General features: G+C 37.9%; 1 long non-coding RNA gene across 1 annotated transcript; it reads left to right on the forward strand.

The window, feature by feature from the left end:
- Positions 1-396: 396 nt before the first annotated feature.
- LOC145540882 (uncharacterized) lies at positions 397-15,992 on the forward strand. Its single transcript, XR_014078612.1, has 2 exons — positions 397-545; positions 13,062-15,992. It is a non-coding gene; the product is annotated as an uncharacterized LOC145540882 (long non-coding RNA).
- The last annotated feature ends 7,773 nt before the right edge of the window (positions 15,993-23,765 follow it).

Raw genomic sequence — 23,765 nt, forward strand, 5'->3', positions numbered from 1 at the left:
AAGATTCCACATCTATGAGGTACTAGAATGCTCAAATCTATAAAGATGGGAAGTAGAAGGTTGGTTGCCAGGGGCTGGGAAAGAGAGGAACAGGAAGTTACTATTAAAGAAGTATGGTGTTTCACGTTGGGAAGATGAAAAAGTTCTGGAGATGGACGGTGGTGATGGGTGCACAATGCTGTGAATGTGCTTTCTATCACAAGATTGTATTTTAAAATGGCTTAAATGGTAAGTTTTATGTTATGTGTATTTTACTAAAATAAAAATAAATTTTTTAAAGAGAAAAGGAAGCTATAGATAAGGTTTGGAGCATACAAAAACAAAAAAGATTGCTTCACTTTCCAGGTCATAGTATCTGGAATTCTAGGTGGAGACACCTCACAGAGGTTCTTCCCCATCACAGGCTTCCACAGTAGAGTGGAGATAACATGGAAAGTCAAGGCAGAGAGGAGCCTAAAACAGTGTCTCCCCAGTCCTGTGTGAGAAGTAAAAGTTCCAGAGGAGCTCATTGGACCATATTTGAATTCTCCGCAGAGAATTTATAAGTAAGTATCTGTTACTTTTCCAGTTTATCTCTCTGCATGTTTGTCTTCCTTTCTACCAGTTGTAATCTTGCTGAGTACAGGCAGTTCACTGTTCCGAGTGTCTAGAACAGTGTTGGCCCTGAATATGGGCTCCAGGGATCTTTGTTGGATGAATAAACATCTCGAAAATGAATTTTTATGCATATATGCAAGCATTTCTGTAAAACAAATTCCCAGAAATGTAACTGCTGGAGCAAAAGGCCTATGCATCATACAATTTGGTTGACATTAGGGTGGTCCGTATGTTCAGACTGTGTGATAGGCTTGAAGTGGGCACTGTGTCTGGAGACATGTGTGTGTTTGGGCTCATCCATGTATCCCCAGATGGTTCCATAGTGCAACCAAGATAAAGAACTACTGTTTTAGACCAATTTCTATGTTGTCCAGCTATACAATGCATCAAGGTTAGGCTGCATGTGGTTTCCTCATAATTGCTCCAGCCAATTCATCCCTAATTATCTAATCTAGTAATTTGTGAAACCCAGAGTCTTTTATTTATAAATGCTGACAATGGCATGTAAGAAGTAGGGAATGATAGTTTACAGAAATTGTTTGGCTATCTAAAGCTTAATTAATCTTCTTGAAATAAAGTTCATAATTGGTACAATGCATAAAGTTAAACACATGTCACCCATTTTGGCCTTTAATTCCTTACACAGATATGTTTATATAAGAATTATGTGTGCAACTGAGACAGTCTCAGAGAAAGGCTTTGGGTAAAGTCTAATTGTATGGTCCATAACCTCAATTTAGCTATGGACAAAGGAACATCCTTGCATGCAGCTAATCTTTGAAATTATTTAGTTTGTGACTCCAAAGAGTAAAATTTTTAAATATCTTAGTAATGAAACAGGTGAATAAATAACCAAAATGTGTTATTAATAAATTTGAAGATGTGCAAGATGTGGTGTGTGTTATCCTAGGAGGGTTAGTGAAGAAAAGTGGACCAGATATAAAGTGACAAATAGACAGAGGGAACAGGGAGCCAAGATACAATTTATAAAAACTGGGATTTCCTGAAGAAGAAACTAAAACTAATAGTGGCAATAGTAAAACAAAAATATGAGAAAATGTTCTTGAAGGAAGCTAGCATACACAAACACATACACACACATACACATTTATACCTAAATAAATTCTGGAAGAAAAAGTCTAGAAACAAAGGAGTAAAATCCTACAGTTTTCAAGGATCCAAAATGGTATCAAGTTACATGTAAAGATAAAAATCAGCCTACCTTCACACTTGTCTTCAACAAACAAGATATAATTGTACTGTGAAGCAAGAACTTACAGGTTTGTCATTCATGTGTGGAGGCAATAGATTTCCCTAGATATGCAATGGCTCAGAGAATATTTCATGCAGGAACTCTTCACATACACAAAAAAAATTGCTCAAAGATATACTCTCACTGACCTGAAGATTAGCAAAATTAATATTTCTGGCTTTTAACCTATAAAATTTACAGTGATCAAAAGACTGTACATCCTGTTGGCAAGAATTCGATGAGAAACAGATACTCATTTCTTTATAGGAGTGTGAATTGGTCTGACCTCTTTTAGTTGTGATTGGAAATGTCGAACAACATTTGAAATGTTTATATCCTCTGGCAGCTAACAAAATACAGTCTGCATAGAGGAGAATTATCACGACACCATCCCAGGGATAGCTGGGGATACCAATAAGGATGTTGCTAATGGTGTAAAACATTTGGTAGACTGTGGAGACAATGGAATTTCTTGACAACTAGTTTGATGCTGAGAATTCAGTTAAGGAGATACAGAAGCTACTGCTTGTTGGGAAGGACCAGAAAATACTAGTGGGCTTGGAGAGAAATGAGAAACTAAGCTTAATTGCTGCCTCTCCTTCTTGAACACCTTAAATTAGAGAGGGGACATGAAGAAAGCTATGCTGAATTGGTGAGATGGTATCATATGGGCATCAGAGGTGCAAGGATGGAGCCCTGAGTGTGTAGGTGAGGACACACAAGCATCAAAGCTGTCTCCCTCACATCCGCTTTCCTCTTTCCTAGTTCTATTCAATCACAGATCCACTAAGCCACTGATGACAGGGATTGGTTTAAGAATGGACACGTGGGGACTTTCCAGGTGGTCCAATGGTTAGGAATCTGCCTGCCAATGCAGGGGACACAAGTTCCATCCATGGTCCAGGAAGATTCCCGCAGACGATGGAGCAACTAGGCCTGAGCGCTGCAACCATTGAAGCCTTTGCTCCTTAACAAGAGAAGCCCCCACTAAGGGCAACTAGAGAAAAGCCTGCATGGCCAAGAGATTCAGCACATCCAAAAATAAATAAATAAAATAAATAATTTTTTTAAATTAAAAAAGAATGGACACATGACCAATGAGAGGAAAGAAGATGTTTGCTGGGGGCCTCTGAGAAAAGTTCCCTCCCAAGAGAAACCTCTGGAAGACACCCTCAAAACTGTGTCATATTTTCCAGGAGAAAATTTTATTTTGCATTTTAAACTCTCTTATATAGTGTGAAATTTTGTTACTATATGCTTATGCTACTTACAAAATATTTTTATATATAGCTGTAAAATATTTATAAATATTACTGTAAAACATTTTTGTCATGGAAAAAATACACCACTTTTAATAAGAAAAAGCACGTATTCATGGAAATAAACAGTATTTTTGGTTCATGAAAGTGTTAATGATGCTTTTCTCTTATGGTCTTCCAAATTTTCTACCCTGAAAATTGAAAGTAAAAATATGGTTTTTTAAATTTATATTTTCTCAAGAATAACCAAAAGTTAGTATTCATCAAGCAGATCACATGAGAAAAACTGGAACATTCTGTATTGACCCATGGCTTCCATGCTTAACTTCTCAAAGCTCCCCAAAGTATATTATACCTTTGGGGATTAGGAGTTGATGGTTAGATCCATTTTCATATCAAATTTAGTTTTATCAAATTTAGTTTTCACTTTCCAATGCCTTAAATCGTGTACATCCAGCACTTACTGAGAGCTTCCAGTCATTTACAAACACAGTATCCAGAGGCTTCTGCCCTGCTTAAAATCTAAATGGGTAAAAGTTGAAACCAACAGTTACATTCTGCTCTTCATTTAATTAATATTGAAGAGTTTATGTCATGATGTCTTTCTTGTTTCTTATTTGTTCATTCTTGTATAGAAAGATAAGTGTTAATATTTTGGCCTTAAAATTTTGCAACACAAAAGCCAGCAGAGATAAAAGGCAGTTGATTGAAATATTGTTCAGTTACCTCTTAGCATCACCCATCTGGACTGTATAAATCCAGTAGGAACTAAAGTAACCTTTCAGTTGAGAAGAAGAAATAAACTGTTAGGTTCAAGATAGCAAATTATTTCAGGCCAGAAAGGAAACTTGAAGGAGAGCGTGAAACAGGATAAGAGAGAAAGGAGGTGAATAGTGATTTAATTAATTCTGTCATATTAGCTTTGGAGAGACCATTTGGAACTGAACCCAAAGCATCTGGTAAGGTACTCGAATTAAATAAACTAAAAACCAGGGGGGAAAATGTTTTTCACCAGCTTACCAAACAGCTTTGACTCACTCTTTCCGAATATCCTTTCCAAGTATCACCGATTCTAATAAAAGTTATTTGTTCCTGCATGTTTGGAGGTCAATAGGGCAAATCATTTCTTGGTTACCTTGAAATAAATTGGCTCGTATATGATAAATCTTGGTTTTAAATCTTAAAACTGTGAGCTTGGGTATAACTAGCACCGATATGCAGGCTCGGATTCCAACTTAGATATGTGGGGATATGATGCAGGATGGAGATGAAGAAAAAAAATGAAGTCAGAAGTGCATCCATCTCAGAAGCCGATGCTAACATCTAATGACGTCCCAGCATTTAACAGAGAGCTGGGCATTACAAAGATGAAAAAAGAAGGGCTAAGAAGGTATAGAAAGGAAATAGAAAAACAAAAGGAGGAAATAAAAGATGGAAAGGAAAGAGAGAAAAAGCAGAACAAGGGAAAGGAGGGAAAAAAAGGGGAAAGAAAGAAAGAAGAAAAAATGAGAGGGGAGAAAAGAGAGCTGCACCTCACATTGAAAGCAGAGCTATCACAGGTCATTGATTCCTGAGCTAAACTACTGATTGCTATTATTGTTGTCATTTCAACGCATTAAGTTTGGGATGCTTCATTACTCAGCAATAGATAAATGGACCCCTAAATGTGAAATCATTCTATTTTAAAATATATTATTACATAACACACATTCTCACTTTGAAAAACAAGCTTTAAAAAAATAATAGGCATCCATTCTAGATATAGCGATGTGTACATGCTTATTCCAAATCCTCTAAGTATCCCTTCCCCCCATCCTTCTCCCCTTACCCCAAAACCTTAAGGACCTACTATAAAGCACACAGAACTTTGCTCAATATTATGTGGCAGCCTAGATGGGAGTGGGGCTTGGGGGAGAAATGGATACATGTATATGTACGGTTCTTCCATGTTCACCTGAAACTATCACAACACTGTTAACTGGCTATACCTCAATACAAAATGAAAAGTTTTTTTTTTTTTAAGTTTTTTTTTTAAAAAGATAAAAACTAAAAAAAAAGGATAGGCAATTTAAGCAAAGATTGAATTATGGCTCTTTCTACATGTATAACAGGTTAATTTTAATGTTTGAAGTTTTCACTACATGCACAAAAGGCATAATTTTAATGTTTGAATTTAGTTAAATTTAATCAAGAACTCACACTGATAAAGATGACCAATAAATTTTTTTTTTTTTTTTAAGTATGGGCAAAGATGTGGAGAAAATGGAATCCTTGTGCTTTGCCAGTAAGGAAGTAAAATGACGTAGCCACTGTAGCGGCTTCTCAAAAAAATAAAAAATAAATTACCATATGATCCAGCCATTCTATTTCTGTGTATATATCCAAAATAACTGAAAGCACAGTTTCAAAGAAATATATGCACACCCATGTTGATAGCAGCATTATATGCAACAGCCAAGAGATGGAAGCAACTCAAGTGTCCACTGATGGATGAATGCACAAACAAAATGTGGTCTATACGAACAATGGGATATCATTCAGCTTCATAAAGATAGGAAATATTTTACATGATACAACATGGATGAACCTTGAGGACATTACACTAAACGAAATAAGCCAGTCACTAAAAGACAAATACTGCATGATTTCCTTACGTGAGGTACCTGGAGTAGTTAAGTTCATTAGAGACAGACAGTAGAATGGTGGTTGCCAGGGGCTAGGGGGAGGGAAGAATAGGGAATAGCCCTTTTATGGCCCCGTGGTTTCAAAGTTTTCCCCAGTTTTATCCATGCTCTTATCATATAGATACAGTAAATGTGTATTTACACAGTAAAATCACCAAAATTTTCTCCTAAATTTGCATAAGTAAAATTATTCATCAAATTTGGTGATATTATCATGAAATTTAATAATAATTAAGCCAAGAAACAGTTGGTCAAGCAAACGGGGAATCTAACACTAATTTCACTTGTTCATTAACAATAATAAAGCATCTCATAACCATTATATTGTGGCATATAACATCTTTTCAAGACTAATGGCCAAGGCTGTAGTCAGTGTTTATTTCTATTAAAGTTCAGTTTTTGTAGTCAATTACAATTTACTCATATTTCATGTTTCAAGTTTGTAACATATACAATTTATCTGACTCACACAGTTTTGTTCATCCATTAGATGTCATCCATTAATTTTTATGGCAGAAAATTACATTTTCAAAATGTGAAACATGCTTCCCTCATCCTGTGAAGCAAATAGTTTATCTTTATCATTTTACATTGCTGAACAAATTGAAAATATCTTGCAACTACTTTGGATTATTAATTTCAAAAGAGAAAATATTTTATCAGTATTTCTATAAGGAATTTACAATTGTAATTTCACAAGCCACACACACAAAAGATGGACTAACTTTTTTTTTTTAATATCTAGAAGCAGAGATGATGTTTGGGGAAAAGAGGCAAAAGTCACAGTAAAAAAAAAAAGATCAGTAAATTGTTTCATTAAAAAAATGCTCTTCTAATAAATAACTGATTAGAACTCAAAATTGTTCCCACTGCTTTTCACTTGTTTCAATAAAAGGAAGTTCCCTCATATCAGAGCCACTTTCCTGATGACAACACAGAATGACAAGGTTTTGACTTAATAAGTTGCTGTTGACTTTTGCATTCTGCCTTAATATTTGGGTATTGCACAAAAAAAAAAATAGAAAAGAATTGATATTCAACATTTTCCCAAGTTAAGACTACCTTCCCAGTAGGAATAATTTCTAGCTTTGTCAAGCAATTTTTTAATAATAATACTTTTTATTATTTATAATACCATGACCCGCAAGGTTCATGTCCCAGAGCAGTGTTGTGGCTAAAAATATACCATCTTTGCAAATAAACTGAATTTCAATTGCAAAATAAATCATATTCTTGTATTTCCTGAACTATGATGAGTATGTATGAGTCCCAGTAATTTCTTCTTAAAATTTTCTTTTTTTCTCCCTTCCTATCTGTCACCATCACTATTATTCCTGGATCTTTCTTCTAACTTCCCCCTAAAATTTCCCCTAAAATATCTTCAAGCTTTATGATCTTTTTTCTTTTCTTTTTTTTTTTTTTTTTACTATTTTCAACTTGTTTTCCCTCTCTTAGCCTCTCATTATATAAATTCACATTATATATAAATTGACAGTAAATTGTTCAACATCTTCCCACTGTTCCCATCTCTCTCTCTCTCTCTTTCTTTCTCTCTATGCCTGTTCTATTTTGTCTCCAAAGAGAAACTGGCAAGACAGTGTGAGGGGAAAAAAAATGACTGAGCAGAGCTGAATATCTCTTTTGCAGATAGGTTGTTAGTACAAGAAAGAAACTAAAAATCTGAAACACCAGTAATTTTTGGTCTGTTGCATTCTAATAGTTACAAAATTCACTGCCTTTCCAATAAAAATATAAAGCTGCTCAAAAAGACTCTAAAGTTAAACCTTGAAGTTCTCCCTTCATCCAGATCCTAGATTTTAAGTAACAAAAGCAGCAAAACCTAATATACTGAAGATCCTCTCCACTTCTTTTTGAGTACCTCTGAGAGTTTAAAACCTAGAAGAAAAGAGGGTTCTTGCAACTGTTTTTTGTTCTAGACATTTCTGCCTGGGAGAGCTGGGTGGATGTTGATGTGGGTTGAAATTTTGGCCTGAAGCACCATGAAATTCCCGCCCATGATGTGAGTCCCAAAAACATCTGGGGTCTTTGCGCAACGAGTCTCTAAATCTTCATTTCCCCGTGCGGCACACACACAGGCTGCTTGCTACACACTGTGATTTAATCAGCTGCCTTTAGAAAAACAGGCACTTAGAATTCTAACATATTGGAAGCAGTGGTGATGTTTTGAAAGGCATAGCAGGATCACACTTAGACCCTAGGACAGCACTAAGTCCAGAGCTCTTTGTCTCTCCTTGCAACCCATCTCTGTGCACAAACTAAACTTCTCTTTTGGTCAAAAGGACACAGGATGAACTATGAGCATGAAAGCACCATTTCCTTGTCTCATGAATCAGTAAGTGACTTGGTTCCCCATTAGGTCACCATGGAACGCAGACTGTAACAGGAACACAGGAAAGCTCTAAACAGGGAAGGGAGGACGCTGATGTGGAATATCGTTGCCAGAGTAACATAAACCTTGTGTGTTTTCACAAGGAAATGAGTCACTTGTTTCTGTTGGCTAAAACTCTGTTTTCTTTAATTTCATATTTTAGCTGTCTAATATACGCTGAAAGAGCCCAGGGTTTCCAGTCTTCAGATGAAGATAACTTGTTAATTAAAAGCTCAACACAGGGTTTGCGTGGTAATTAAATAGAGCGGGATAAAAGGAACACTCATGCAACCAGAAGCACATAGCAAAGGCCAGGGCAAGAGGCCTCAAACCTTCATCTGTGCTTCTTGTGGGGCAGGGGCCAGGGGCAGGTACAGTATGTTGAGATACTTCAGAAGAAAACAGTAATGAGAAATAAAACTTACCAATTTACCAAAACCAATTTGTTAAAAACAAAATATGGTATACTCAAAGTCAGGATGAGTTTGCTTTCAATTATTGAAGTATTTAATGAATTAATTAACATTATTTTAATGTTTTTCTTTCTTCGGAATGGTTTAGCATTAGAAAAGTATTACAGCAGGAGTTGCAAATGCTAAGGTCTGCATGGCTCGGGCTGGCTATGGGTGACAAGAGACAAGGGAACTGTGGCTTTCTAGCAAAAAAATGTGAGCAGACACCACATGTATATGAGCCAGATATGGCCTATGGGGTTCAAACCTGGGACCTCCATTCCAGAGTGCAAAGAAAGACAGTATTCTTCACTTTCATTGGAAGACTAGCTGGAATCAAGATTGCCGGGAGAAATATCAATAACCTCAGATAAGCAGATGACACCACCCTTATGGCAGAAAGCAAAGAAAAACTAAAGAGCCTCTTGATGAAAGTGAAAGAGGAGAGAGAAAAAGTTGGCTTAAAGCTCAACGTTCAGAAAACTAAGATCATGGCATCTGGTCCCATCACTTCGTGGGAAATAGATGGGGAAACAGTGGAAACAGTGTCAGACTTTATTTTGGGGGGCTCCAAACTCACTGCTGATGGTGATTGCAGCCATGAAATTAAAAGACGCTTATTCCTTGGAAGGAAGGTTATGACCAACCTAGATAACATATTTAAAAGCAAAGACATTACTTTGCCAACAAAGGTCCGTCTAGTCAAGGCTATGATTTTTCCAGTGGTCATGATGGATGTGAGAGTTGGACGGTGAAGAAAGCTGAGCGCCGAAGAATTGAACTGCTTTTGGACTGTGGTGTTGGAGAAGACTCTTGAGAGTCCCTTGGACTGCAAGGAGATCCAACCAGTCCATCCTAAAGGAGATTAGTCCTGGGTGTTCACTGGAAGGACTGATGTTGAAGCTGAAACTCCAGTACTTTGGCCACCTCATGAGAAGAGTCGACTCATTGGAAAAGACCCTAATGCTGGGAAGGATTGGGGGCAGGAGGAGAAGGGGACGACAGAGGATGAGATGGTTGGATGGCATCACCAACTCGATGGACATGGGTTTATAAGCTCCGGGAGTTGGTGATGGACAGGGAGGCCTGGCGTGCTGCGATTCATGGGGTCGCAAAGAGTCAGACACGACTGAGCGACTGAACTGAACTGAACTGCCTTCTTTTAAATATACACACTGATAAAAATGTCACCATCTATTAAAAAAATTTAATTAACACAACTATGTACATTAAGCAGTTAGTACTTGCTTTTAGGACTCAGGCATAGTGCTTCTTCACGTTCCCAAAATTTATGGCCATTTGGTAATACACTGGCTATATTTTTTCTCCCTGGTTTTTTTTTTTTTTTTGACACTTTTTTAAGCAAGTCGTCAGTACCCATGTCTCTAGTGCATTAAAGCCTCTTCCTCCATCATCCCAGAATCCTACGCTCAATTGCCCACTTTACTGGAACAATTGACCTGCTAAACACTGTATTTAATGGCCTTTTCTCAGTCCCTATTCCCCTTGGCCTCCCTCCTGTGTTATCAGAGCCACTCCTTGTTCATACCACTCTCCTTCATCAGCTTCCCCCTTAATCACTTTTAATTTCCCTCTTTATCCTTTTGTCCTTCAATGACTTCTGTATCTAAATTATCCAAGTCTGATCTCACCTCTAGACATTTTTACTTGATACCCAGTGTAACACTCCAACATCCTACTCCCCATCATCTTCTTCCAAAGCAGCATCTCTTCCTGACTTCGTTGCTTCTGTCATTGCTCCATCGTTCTCTCTGAGACAATCTCAAATGCAGGATACGTCTTTGATTCTTCCCTTTCGTCCCTTTCTCTTACAGATCTGATCAGTCACCAAATGTGTTGATTCTTGTAAATTCATCTATTTTGCGTCCACACCTTCCTTTCCAATTCCACAGCCACGCCCTTATCTAGAATCTTAGTTCTCTCTTCACATCTAATTTATTACAACAGTTTCCTAATTGGTCTCTGCCTGCAGTCGCTCAGTGCTGCAATCCATGTTGTTCACTGCAGCTAGATATGCTTTAATGAAAAACTCCACTGTGCAGAGTTCATCCCTTCTCAGCTTCCAGTGGCATCCCCTGCCTTTAAGAAGTTCAGACATCACAGTCTACTGTTAAAGGTGTCCACCTCTTACGCCCTTACTTTATCTTCCCCATATCTCCCCATATCTAACACTAAGTCTTTCCTTCTGGTCTAATCTAGGCAATGTCTTATTCTCTCCCCCTTGATGCTTCCTACCGCTCAAACACAGCTCATTTCTAGAAAGGATACACTTCCTGTTTTGTTCCTACTTACTGCCTTGGCCCCCATCTTCTTGCTGAAGCCTTTCCTGATCATATAGGCAGGTCTTGCCATATTTTTGCTCGTATTTATTTAATTTTTCATGTATTTGGGCTTTGCCCTCATCCAGAATTCCTAGCCTTCTAAAGGCAAGAAGTGTGTCTCTGGTTCACATCTCCTGTAGTTACAGTGGTATAGCCACAGTAGGTTTTCTATAATTATTTCATGAATAAAGATGGTAATTATCTTAATAATGTCATCCATAGCAACTAAATTGTATGCTGAGTTGAATATTTTTAATACATTTTAATGAGTGTGTTTTCAAGATTTTCATAACTTCTTTTATAGACATCATTTGTTCATCTTTCATGCATGTCTAAAAGATTTAAGAACATTAATTAAGTGTCTAATCAATTTGTATCATAATTAACATCATCCACATCCTTATTTGGCATCTACGTTCTTCCTTTTCCCCTTAGATACATTTTTTTCTTTTCAGGGATTTTTTTTTTTGCTTCCTCCTGTATTTGTATTTATATTACATGTGCTTTACTAAATCTCATTTTCATTTTTTAAACTACTATTTAATTTTTAGAATTCTAAGTCATTTAGTTTAGAATTCTAATTCTAAAGTATAAAATGTATATACTGTCCTACTTTTCTAGTTCCCTTTTTTCCCCAATGGGTAACTATTTTATTAACTTCTTATTTACTCCATCTGAGAAATGTTAAGCATGTACAAGCCAATATGGCTTCTTCTTTCCACCCACTTTTCTGTATTTTTTTAAACACTTTTCAGCACCTTGCTCTTCCCAATTTATAGTGTATCTTCAGTTCTATAAAGTCTTCCACATTCTTTTCAACAGCTATCTGGCCTTCCATAACATGATATATCATAATTTATTGAAGCGGTTCCCCACTGATACACATTTAGGTTGTTTCCAGTCATTTACTGTTATACAAGGTAGCATATATACTTGTACATAAACTTTTTGCAGGTATGCAAATATATGCATGTATAACTTTTAAAAAATAGAAGTTCCACGTCTAAGGTTATGTATGTGTATAATTTTGACAGATACTCCAAATACAATAAATTATTTTATACTCACACAAGTGATGCATTAACAGTGCCTATTTATCCAAAGTCTTATGAATGTAGTGCATTATCAAACTTTTGGGGTTTTGCCAGTTTAATAGATGAAAAATTGATTAAAGATAGATTTTTTAAAATTATCTTTATTGTATAGAATTCATATAATAACATTAATTTTAAGTGTACAATTTGATGAGTTTTGGCAACCATATGCATTCATGTCACCACAACCACAAATATAATACAGAGAACTTCTATCACACACAAAAATTCCCTCATGCTCCTTGATAGCCAATGCCTTACCCACTTCCCCAGCCCCTAACAACTACTCATTTGCTTTCAGTTACTACAGTTTTGTCTTTTATAGAACTTCATATAAACTTTATGTAGTATATACTCTTCTTCTGTAATTTCTTCCCTTAGCAAATTTTTCTGGACATACCTATCTTTCATTCTTTTCTGTTGCAGAGTAGTAGTCCATTGTAAAGATAAACTAAAATTCACTTATCTATTTACCTCTTCATGGACATATTGGTTATTTTCAATTTGGAACTATTATGAAGAAAGCTGCAGTCAATATTTGAGTGTGTTTGTGTTAAAATGTCTTCATTTCTTTGGATAAATTACTAGAAGTGGTATTGCTGAGTTCTATGGTGTGTATTTTTAACATTATAAGAAACTGCCAAATTGTTGCCGTATCATTTTTTATTCCCATCAACAATATGTGAGTTTCATTTGTACCATATTCTTACCAATACAAAATATTGCCAGTTTTTAACCATAGTCATTTTACTGGATGTGTAATGGTAATTGAGGTTTTAATGTTTTTTCTTTATGACTAATGATGTTAAGGATCTTTTCGTGTGCTTACTTGCCATTCATATATCCTCTTTGGTGAAATGTCTATCCAAATATTTTGCCCAGTATTTGTCATGTTGCTTTTCTGTTATTGAGTGTAAATGGTATTCTTCTATATTCTAGCTAAAGTCTATTATTAGAGATATATTTTACAAATCTTTCATGACTTTGTACAGGACACAGGGAGCAAGACCATTCCCAAGAAAAAGAAATGCAAAAAAGCAAAATGGCTGTCTGACGAGGCCTTACAAATAGCTGTGAAAAGAAGAGAAGCCAAAAGCAAAGGAGAAAAGGAAAGATATACCCATTTGAATGCAGAGTTCCAAAGAATAGCAAGGAGAGATAAGAAAGCCTTCCTCAGTGATCAGTGCAAAGAAATAGAGGAAAACAATAGAATGGGAAAGACTAGAGATCTCTTCAAGAAAATTAGAGATACCAAGGGAACATTTATGCAAAGATAAAGGCTCAATAAAGGACAGAAATGGTATGGACCTAACAGAAGCAGAAGATATTAAGAAGAGGTGGCAAGAATACACAGAAGAACTGTACAAAAAAGATCTTCATGACCCAGATAATCACGATGGTGTGATCACTCACCTAGAGCCAGACATCCTGGAATGCAAAGTCAAGTGGGCCTTAGGAAGCATCACTATGAACAAAGCTAGTGGAGGTGATGGAATTCCAGTTGAGCTATTTCAAATCCTGAAAGATGATGCTATGAAAGTGCTGCACTCAATATGCCAGCAAATTTGGAAAACTCAGCAGTGGCCACAGGCCTGGAAAGGGTCAGTTTTCATTCCAATCCCAAAGAAAGGCAATGCCAAAGAAAGCTCAAACTACCACACAATTGCACTCATCTCACACGCTAGCAAAGCAATGCTCAAAATTCTCTAAGCCAGGCTTCAACAACACATGCACCGTGAACTTCCAAATATTCAAGTTGGATTTAGAAAAGGCAGAGGAACCAGAGATCAAATTGCCAACATCTGCTGGATCATAGAAAAATCAAGAGAGTTCCAGAAAAACATCTATTTCTGCTTTATTGACTATACCAAAGCCTTTGACTATATGGATCACAATAAACTGTGGAAAATCCTGGAAGAGATGGGCATACCAGACCACCTGACCTGCCTCTTGAGAAATCTGTATGCAGGTCAGGAAGCAACAGTTAGAAGTGGACATAGAACAACAGACTGGTTCCAAACCGGGAAAGGAGTATGTCAAAGCTGTATATTGTCACCTTGCTTATTTAACTTATATGCAGAGTACATCATGAGGCTGGATGGATGGATGAAGCTGGGCTGGATGAAGCACAAGCTGGAATCAAGATTGCTGAGAGAAATATCAATAACCTCAGATATGCAGATGACACCACCCTTATGGCAGAAAGTGAAGAAGAACTAAAGAGCCTCTTGATGAAAGTGAAAGAGAGGAGAGAAAAAGTTGGCTTAAAGCTCAACATTCAGAAAACTAAGATCATGGCATCTGATCCCATAACTTCATGGCAAATAGATGGAGAAACAGAGGCAGACTTTATTTCTTTGGGCCTCCAAAATCACTGCAGATGGTGATTGCAGCCATGAAATTAAAAGACGCTTATTCCTTGGAAGAAAAGCTATGACCAACATAGAGAGCATATTAAAAAGCAGAGACATTAATTTGCCAACAAAGGTCTGTCTAGTCAAGGCTATGTTTTCTCCAGTAGTCATGTATGGATGTGAGAGTTGGACTATAATGAAAGCTGAGCACCAAAGAATTGATGCTTTTGAACTGTGGTGTTGGAGAAGACTCTTGAGAGTCCCTTGGACTGCAAGGAGACCCTACCAGTCCATCCTAAAGGAAATCAGTCCTGAATGTTCACTGGAAGGACTGATGCTGAAGCTGAAACTCCAATACTTTGGCCACCTGATGTGAAGAACTGACTCTTTTGAAAAGATCCTGAAGCTGGGAAAGATTGAAGGCGGGAGGAGAAGAGGATGACAGAGGATGAGATGGTTGGACGGCATCACCAGCTCAATGGGCATGAGTTTGAGTAAACTCCAGGAGTTGGTGATGGACAGGGAGGCCTGGTGTGCTGCAGTTCATGGGGTCACAAAGAGTCAGACATGACTGAGCGACTGAACTGAACTGATTCTATCCTTCTGTTCTTTGTGTTATTTTGTCATGCTTTTTACTGCTGTTTATGGCGGACTTCAGTCCATAGGGTCGCAAAGAGTCAGACACGACTAAGAGACTAAGCACAACACACGTGCTTTAACATCTACAATACATTGTTAATATTTTTGCTTTAAGCAGATAACTAGGTTCATGGAGATTTTAAAAGTAAGGAAAATATGCCTATTACCCATTTCTAGTGCTCATCATTTCTTTGCATAGATCCATATTTCCCTCTGGTATTGTTTTCTTTTTCCCTGATGATTTTTTTTAAAAAAATATTTCTTGAACTACAGATATGCTGATGATGAATTCCATCACCTTTTGTATGTCTAAATGACATTTTTCACTTTACATTTTGACTCATTGAAGAATTCTAGGTTGCAGATTTCTTTTCTCTTAGTACTTTAAAGATATATCTCTATTGCCTTCTGGCTTGCATAGCATCTGATAAAAATGTTTCTATCATTCCTATCTTTGTTCCTCTGTGCACAATGTGTCTGTATTCTCTGTCTGCTTTTAAGATATTTTTTTTCTTTGTCAGCAGTTTTTAACAATTTTATTATGATGCATTTTGTCCTGGTTTTCTGTATGTGTAATCACTGGATTCATTGAGCCTTTTTGAATTTATGAGTTTGAATTTTCATCAATTTGGAGTTTTTAATCAATATTTTTTAAACTATCTTTTCTACTTCTACTTTTTTTATGAGACTCTAATTAAATGTATAATAAACCATCAATAGTATTCTATAAATTATTGCTCCTCAGTTTTCTTTAACCTTTTTTTTCTTCTGTGTGTTTGATTTCAGATAGTTTCTATTGCAATGTCTTCAAATTCACTGATCTTTTATTTTACAATTACTAATTTCATGTTAATCTCATCCAAAACATTTTCTGTTTTGTATATTTAATTTTCATTTATTTGAAAACTGATAAAAAGTGCTTTATACAAATATCATTTTTTTTGTCTTCTGTTTCTCTTCTTGTACTGTTTATATTTTCTTACACAGGTGAAGCATATTTATTTGTTCAGTCACTCAGTCATGGCCAACTCTTTGCGACCCCACGGACTGCAGCATGCCAGGCTTCTCTGTCCTTCGCCAACTCATGTCCATTGAGTCAGTGATGCATATTTATAGTACCTGTTTAACATCCTTGCCTGCTAGTTCCATCATTTCTATCCGTTTGTATTGACTATTTTTTCCCAGAATGGATTATATTGTCTGCATTTTTGCATGCCTAGTAGTTCTTTTCTGACATCATGATTTTATGTGGTTTTTGCAGGATTTCTTGTATTTTACTTTTATGCACAATTAAGTAATTTGAAATCAGTTGCATTATTTCAAGGTTTGCTTTTAAACTTTATTAGGATACGTTCAGATCAGACTTTAATCTAGGATCAATAAAGCTCTACTACTTAAAGTTCTCCTTCACAGATCACAGCCTTGTCATGGCTAAAGGGCTTTCATAACTCAATGAATCTATGAACTATGCTGTGGAGGCCACCCAAGATGGATGGGTCATAGTGGAGAGTTCTGACAAAATGTGATCCCCTAGAGGAGGAAATGGAAAACCACTCCAGTATTCTTGCCAAGAGAATCCCATGAACAGTATGACAGCTGACTCCAGTGGAAAGATATAATACTTGGACATTAAGTAATCTTAAGCATTTGTTGTTGTTGTTCAGTTGTTAAGTCATTTCTGATTCTTTATGACCCTATGGACTGTGGCCCACCAGGCTCCTCTGTCCATGGGATTCTCTAGGCAAGAATACTGGAGTGGATTGCCATGCCCTCCTCCAGGGGATCTTCTCAACCCAGGAATCAAACCCATGTCTCTTGCTTCTCCTGCATTGGCAAGTGGGTTCTTTACCACTAGCTCCACCAGGAAGCCCTATGTTTAAACTGCTGTTGTTGTTGTTCAGTCGTTCAGTAGTGTCTGACTCTTTGTGACCCCATGGACTGTAGCATGCCAGGCTTCCTTTTCCTTCACTATCTCTCAGAGTGTGCTCAAATTCACGCTCATTGAGTCAGTGATGCCATCTAACCAGCTTGTCCCCCGTCGTCCCCTTCTCCTCCTGCCTTCAATCTTTCCCAGCTTCAGAGTCTTTTCTAAGGAGTCAGTGCTTTGCATCAGGTGGCCAAAGTATTGGAGCTTCAGCTTCAGCATCAGTCCTTCCAATGAATATTCAGGGTTGATTTCCTTTAGGATTAACTAGTTTGATCCCCTTACAGTCCAAGGGACTCTCAAGAGTCTTCAACATCAAGTTTGAAAGCATCAGTTCTTCAATGGTCAGCCTTCTTTTTGGTCCAACTCTCACATCCATACATGACTACTGGAAAAACCATAGTTTTGACTGTATGGACCTTTGTCAGCAAAGTGATGTCTCTGCTTTTTAATACACTGTCTAGGTTTGTCATAGCTTTTCTTCCAAGGAGCAAGTATCTTTTAATTTTGTGGCTGCAGTCACCATCCACAGTTATTTTGGAGCCCAAGAAAATAAAGTCTGTCACTCTTTCCACTGTTTCCGCATGTATTAGTGATGAGTAAAACACAAAATACTCAAAAGACCCCACGGCAGATCTGTATCTCTCTGAGCCAGTACCTCCTTTCAAGTATCTGCCCCATAGTTTCTAGCCTTTAGTCTCTCTGAATTCCGTTCTCTTTTCTTCTTAAGCAGATAGTCTAGCTCTGTTGGGTTCCCTCTTTCTACACTGGAGGGAGCCTGGAAACTCTTCAGGCACAGTGAGCTAGAGTAATTATAGGTCTAATTTTTGTTTGTTAAATTTTTCTCAGGGATCACAGACTGGGCTGCTTGTTGTTAATATCTCAAAATTATTGTCTCATATATTTTGTCTAGTTTTCTACTTTTTTAAGGTACAAGATTAAATCTGATCTTTCTTGGTTTGCCTTGGCCATAGTAAGAAGTTCCTATCAGTTAATATTAATTTCTCTTGCTATAAATGAGGTTGAGTATTTCTTCATGCGTTTAAGAAGGGGCTTCTGTATTTCTGTCTCTGAGAATGCTTTTATGTCTTTCATCCATTCTTATTGTGTTGTTGGTGCTTTCATCATTTTCAATAACATCATTTAATGCTAGAATTCTACTTCACTGATTCCTGCAGTTCTAAAAACAGTTTTTCTTCTTTAATCCATTGATATTCCAATAACTTGCCCTAAAAGAATTTGAATGCTGTTCTACCTGTGTCGTAAAAATTCTTCATTACATTTTTATATTTGCATATTTCTACAATTCCAGTGCAAACATCAATTACACAAATATTTTTAAAGTATGTAAGGCCCATTGTATCTATTCTAGAGTTTAAAAGGAGAAAACCAAGAAGAGACACATTTTATAACCTTAAAGAGCTTATTATATAGATTGGGAGAGAAAATTATATATATTTAAAGTTGAGAGGGGTACATAAAGCCAAAATTACAAAATGGGCTAAGGTTAGTCATGGAATTCTCTTGAAGAAAACTGCCTCTTGAGCAAAATTTTGAGCCAAATTTAAAATCCAAATATGTTGGGAAGATGAGATGGTTAGATAGCATTACTGACTCAATGGACATGAATTTGAATAAACTTCAGGAGATAGTGAAGGACAGGGAAGCCTGGCATTCTGCAGTTCATGGGGTCACAAAGAGTCAGACATGACTTAGTGACAGAACAACAACAATGTTGGGAGAAAATATGCAAGATGGCCTCTCCAGAGATAATTGAAAAAAACAGAATAGGAAAGAGAAATGGGATGAGGAGGGAAAAGCCAGAGAGATGGTCTCTGGAGGGACTGCAGCCTTGCAAATCCCACTCCATACCCTGTCCATTAGAAAAAAGTGATGGTCTTGAGAAGTAGAAATTCAAAGCCACAGAGGCCTGGGGAGCTGGTCTCAGACATTTGGAGGGAAACAGAGCACTGCTTCATAAGTAGATGAGAACTACATCCACTGATTAATAACTTGTTTATATTTTTAAAGATACTGGTGCATTTTAGGGTCGTATTTGTTCGTTCATTGCTATCATGTTTAACTTAGGGAACATGCTGCTGCTGCTGCTGCTGCTAAGTCGCTTCAGTCGTGTCCGACTCTGTGCGACCCCATAGACGGCAGCCCATCAGGCTCTGCCGTCCCTGGGATTCTCTAGGCAAGAATACTGGAGTGGATTGCCATTTCCTTCTCCAGTGCATGAAAGGGAAAAGTGAAAGTGAAGTCGCTCAGTCGTGTCTGACTCTTAGCGACCCCATGGACTGTAGCCTACCAGGCTCCTCCGTCCATGGGATTTTCCAGGCAAGAGTACTGGAGTGGGGAGCCATTGCCTTCTCCGTAGGGAACATGAGGACTCAGTAATAGGTTTAATTGCTATTCCTCATTTGTATAAAACTCTGATCATTCTTACTACTGATCACTAGGCTTCCCACCATAAAGCTATCGACTAATTTGTATTTTCAAGCCCCATACCTGTCAGCATTCTTCTGACCTCCTGGCTATATTGAACCAGAAGCTTTCTCCTAAGTGAGACCCTGGAAAACTTGGAGAAGACAGTTCTGCCAAATAAGCCTAAAGGCCCACCTGCTGATCCTCCACTGCATCTGAAGCTGATAACTCTTAACCTCATGTTTGGGCATCTGTGGCTCCCCTTGTGAGCCCTGTGTTGATACTCAAAGGGTGCACTCTCTCTTGTTTGTTTTTCCTGGTCTTCTTCACAAATGCTACCATTAGAATGTGCCTAGTTTTTACCATTAATGTCTCAAACTTCTGAAACCCTACCAGTGGAAAGGAAAACACTGCATCATTGAAGAACATCATTCACTTACGAATTGACCACAGGCCTGAGGTTTTGGATAGTTCGAGACTTGGGTCAATCCAATGGGTAAATATGCATTTGATCAAAAGTGTGAGAAAAAAAGAAGTACACCAGTGATAAACTAGAAATATTAACGAGAACTTCCAAACTGATAAGGGAAATTAAATAATGAAAAGTAACTTGATCAATCTTATAAAAAAAGAAATAAAGGCACAACAAATTAAGTTGCAAATGTTACTTAAAATAGATATGATAAAACTAAGTATATCAATTGTAACACTGAGTGTCGCCAGGTTGAATTTTTATAGTTAGAAACAGGTGCTAAATGTCCAGTGGTTAGGACTGGGCGCTTTCATTCCCTGGTCAAGGATCTAAGATTCCACAAGCCACATCGTGTGTCTAAAATAAAATAAAATAAAAACAGGTACTGTTACCTCAATATTCAGGAAGAAAAGCAATTTTTTAAGCTTGAGCTATATATTGCTTATAAGAAAAGTACTTTTCAGCAGTCGAATTTTTTAAAAAAGGATATATAGAAAAAAGAGAACAAAATAATACTAGGCAATCACAAAAATAAATAGAGGAAATATTAATTTCACATAAGTTAAAATTCAGGTGCCAAGTATCAAGCAACATAAAGAGAGAACATGATGATAAAAGTCAAAAATCGTAAGATAAAACTCATATCTTTCAAAGAGGGTAATATTTATGGATCTATATGTACAAGGCAGAATAAAAACAAGAAAAATCTTTAGAAGTGTCAAAAAGCCACCATAGTGGGAGATTTTTAAGTAGCTCCTTTGGAAGTGGGTTGATAAGTAAGAATAAGAAGATATAAATGAGAAAAAAGGGATTAAGTAATACAGTAAACACTCATTATAATGTAACTAGAAATACTTCAAATAAACAATATTCTTTTTCTTCCTGCATGCCTGTGGCATATTTACAAAATCAGTTATGTAATGGCCACAAAAAAGAGGTCTCTAACAAAAATCTAAAAAGTAGATATTTCAAAGCTATATCCCATAATCATAATCCAATAAAATTAGAATAAATAAAAAACGTACAGAAGCAATTCTACCTACTTAGAAATTAAGACCTATAACTCCTAAATAACACTTGGATATAAAAGTGCTACTAAAAATGGCCTAAAGTAGATAGAAGAAATCCACATATTACCTGTAAGTAGTCCTCTGTGAGGAGACAAGAACTCATCCTTCATCCCATCTGTCATTCTCATATTTATCAAAGCAGGTATACTTACTCATTTTATACATTGGTGTGTGTCTGGGATTGATACTTACCAGTTTGTTTATTTATATTACTGGTCTGTTTTCTCAGAAGTACATCAGGGCACTTTCCTGGTGGCTCAGTGGTAAAGAATCTGCCTGCCAATGCAAGATACTGGAGTTTGACTCCTGATCCAGGAAGATCCCACATACCTCAGAGTAACTGAGCCCATGCGTCACAATTACTGAGCCCCTGTGCAGCAGCTCCTAAAGCCCAGACATCCTGGAGCCTGTGCTCCACAACAAGAGCAACCACTGCAATGAGAAGTACATGCACACAGCTAGAGAGTAGCTCCCACTCACCGCAACTAGAGGAAGGACCACATAGCAACAAAGACCCAGCACAGCCAGAAATAAATAAAAGTACATCAGGAATCCAAAAACAAATTAAATTGCTGAACTTTTTAAAAAACATATAGCGCATGTGGTTAGTTTGAGTATTTTCAAATATACATTTTTATACCATTTACACATTGTTATTCACATCCATTCATAGTAAAGTATGCAAATCTTTACAACAGGACTCAAAACAGTGTCCAGCATCAGCTGTTAGTGTTTTAACACATGAGCTCCCACCTACTCAGGTTAATAGAAAGTCCTGCTGCCTCCTCCCCTTGCCCTTCTGCAGGTCCCCTAATGTGCTCAAACATTTCCCAAGGATCCTTCTTTCCAAAGGGCCAGTTCTCATTCCTCTTAATAGGCTCCTGGATCCAGAACTTAGACCTCCTTCTCTGGAGCTAGAAATATTATAGAGAACTTTCAGAGCCTTTAGAGCTTTCAATGGAGAACTTGACCCTCCATCTTTTGAATGTGCTTCCTTCCCTACTGCTCTCCAGGAATAACACACAGCTAGTTCTTTCCAGCTCACTCATCAGGAAGCAGAAATACATGACCCTCTATTTCTCAGCAGGTTCAAATGCCTGCTCCAAAGTCCTCAAGCATGTGGACATTATGGAAGTTACATTCTCATAAGGGAGAAAGAAAATAAAGAAGTAAATTGATAATAATATAACAGGAAGTGATAAATGCCATGAAAAACATAAAGCAGGCTATATCAATCAGGATCTAGGCAGGAAAACAGGAGTCCAATAAACAGTAGTGCAGAATTTAATCTTGAGAATTAGTTATGGCACAGTTAGAAATGCTTAAAATATTCCTTTAAACCACCTGCTACTGCTGCTAAGTCGCGTCAGTCGTGTCCGACTCTGTGCGACCCCATAGACGGCAGCCCACCAGGCTCCCCCGTCCCTGGGATTCTCCAGGCAAGAGTACTGGAGTGGGTTGCCATTTCCTCCTCCAGGGCATGAAAGTGAAAAGTGAAAGTGGAGTCGCTCAGTCGTGTCCGACTCAGTGACCCCATGGACTGCAGCCAGCCAGGCTCCTCCGTTCATGGGATTTTCCAGGCAAGAGTACTGGAGTGGGGTGCCATTGCCTTTAAGCCACCAAGGAAGCCCTATTATTGAAGCCCAGGGGTCAAGGAACCATGGAATTCTAGAACTGTGGAAGAGATGCAATTATTTCAGGAGATGCCATCCCCAAAGAGAAAAGGTGGGAAACCTCCAGGATTCTCCTGTCCTGTCCTTTCTTCTCCCCCAATACATTCCCCAAAGACTAATTTCTGCCTTGACCAAACTTAACTGGAAGTCAGTTGGCAAAGGAGGCTGGGAGCTGTAATTGCCAAGACTCAATCTCTGCAGTCCATAAAGACCAGATGAAGGTGGGAAATGGACCTGAGACAAAGCAGACAAAACTCACTGAAAGGAAGATTTGGAGTGACAGACGATGTGTGGGGATTATTTCATAGAGGATGGTAAGGAAAGGTCTCCCTAAGGAGGTGATATTTAAACAGATACCTGAATGAAATAAGAGATTAGATCAACTGAAGATCTGGAGAGTGTACCAGTTAGAACTTTATGTGCATGCTGAGTTACTCAGCTGTGTCCGACTCTTTGCCACCCCATGGACTGTAGCCTGCCAGGTTCCTCTGTTCAAGGGATTTTTTCAGGCAAGAATACTGAAGAAGGTTGCTATTTCTTCCTCCCAGGGGATCTTCCTGATTGAGGAATCGAACATGCATCTCCTGTGTCTCCTGCATTGCAGGCAGATCCTTTACTACTGAGTCACTGGGGTACCAGGTAGGGGAGAGGGCAAATGCAAAGACTCTGAGAAGGAAACTAGCTCAGCTTGATCAAGGAGCAGCGAGAAGGCCAGTGTGGCTGGAGCAGAGCAAGCAAAGGGTAAACAGGAGGCTAGGAGGTGGAGTGAGAGAGGAGAGCCCAGAGAATGAAGGGCTTTCTAGGTTCAAAGCTTGGAGTTGATGCTAAATGTGATGGGAAACCACGGGAACATTTGAGTAGTAGAGTGATGTGAACTGATCAATATTTTTCAGATGTTGCATTTACCTCGACATTACAAGTAACCTCAGGGATCTTTCCCGGTGGTCCAGTGGTTGAGAGTCTGCCTTGTAATGCAAGCGACACAGGTTCAATGCCTGGCTAGGGAATGAAGATCCCACATGCCACAGAGCAACTATGCCTGCATGCCACCACTTGAGAGTATGTACCACAGTGAAAGATCCCACATGATGTGAGGAAGATTCCACATGATGCAACTAAGATCCAACACAGCCAAAC

This window comes from Giraffa tippelskirchi, chromosome 3, assembly GCF_054371585.1.
Source record: "Giraffa tippelskirchi isolate mGirTip1 chromosome 3, T2T-mGirTip1v1.2.pri, whole genome shotgun sequence".
Classification (NCBI taxonomy): Eukaryota; Metazoa; Chordata; class Mammalia; order Artiodactyla; family Giraffidae; genus Giraffa; species Giraffa tippelskirchi.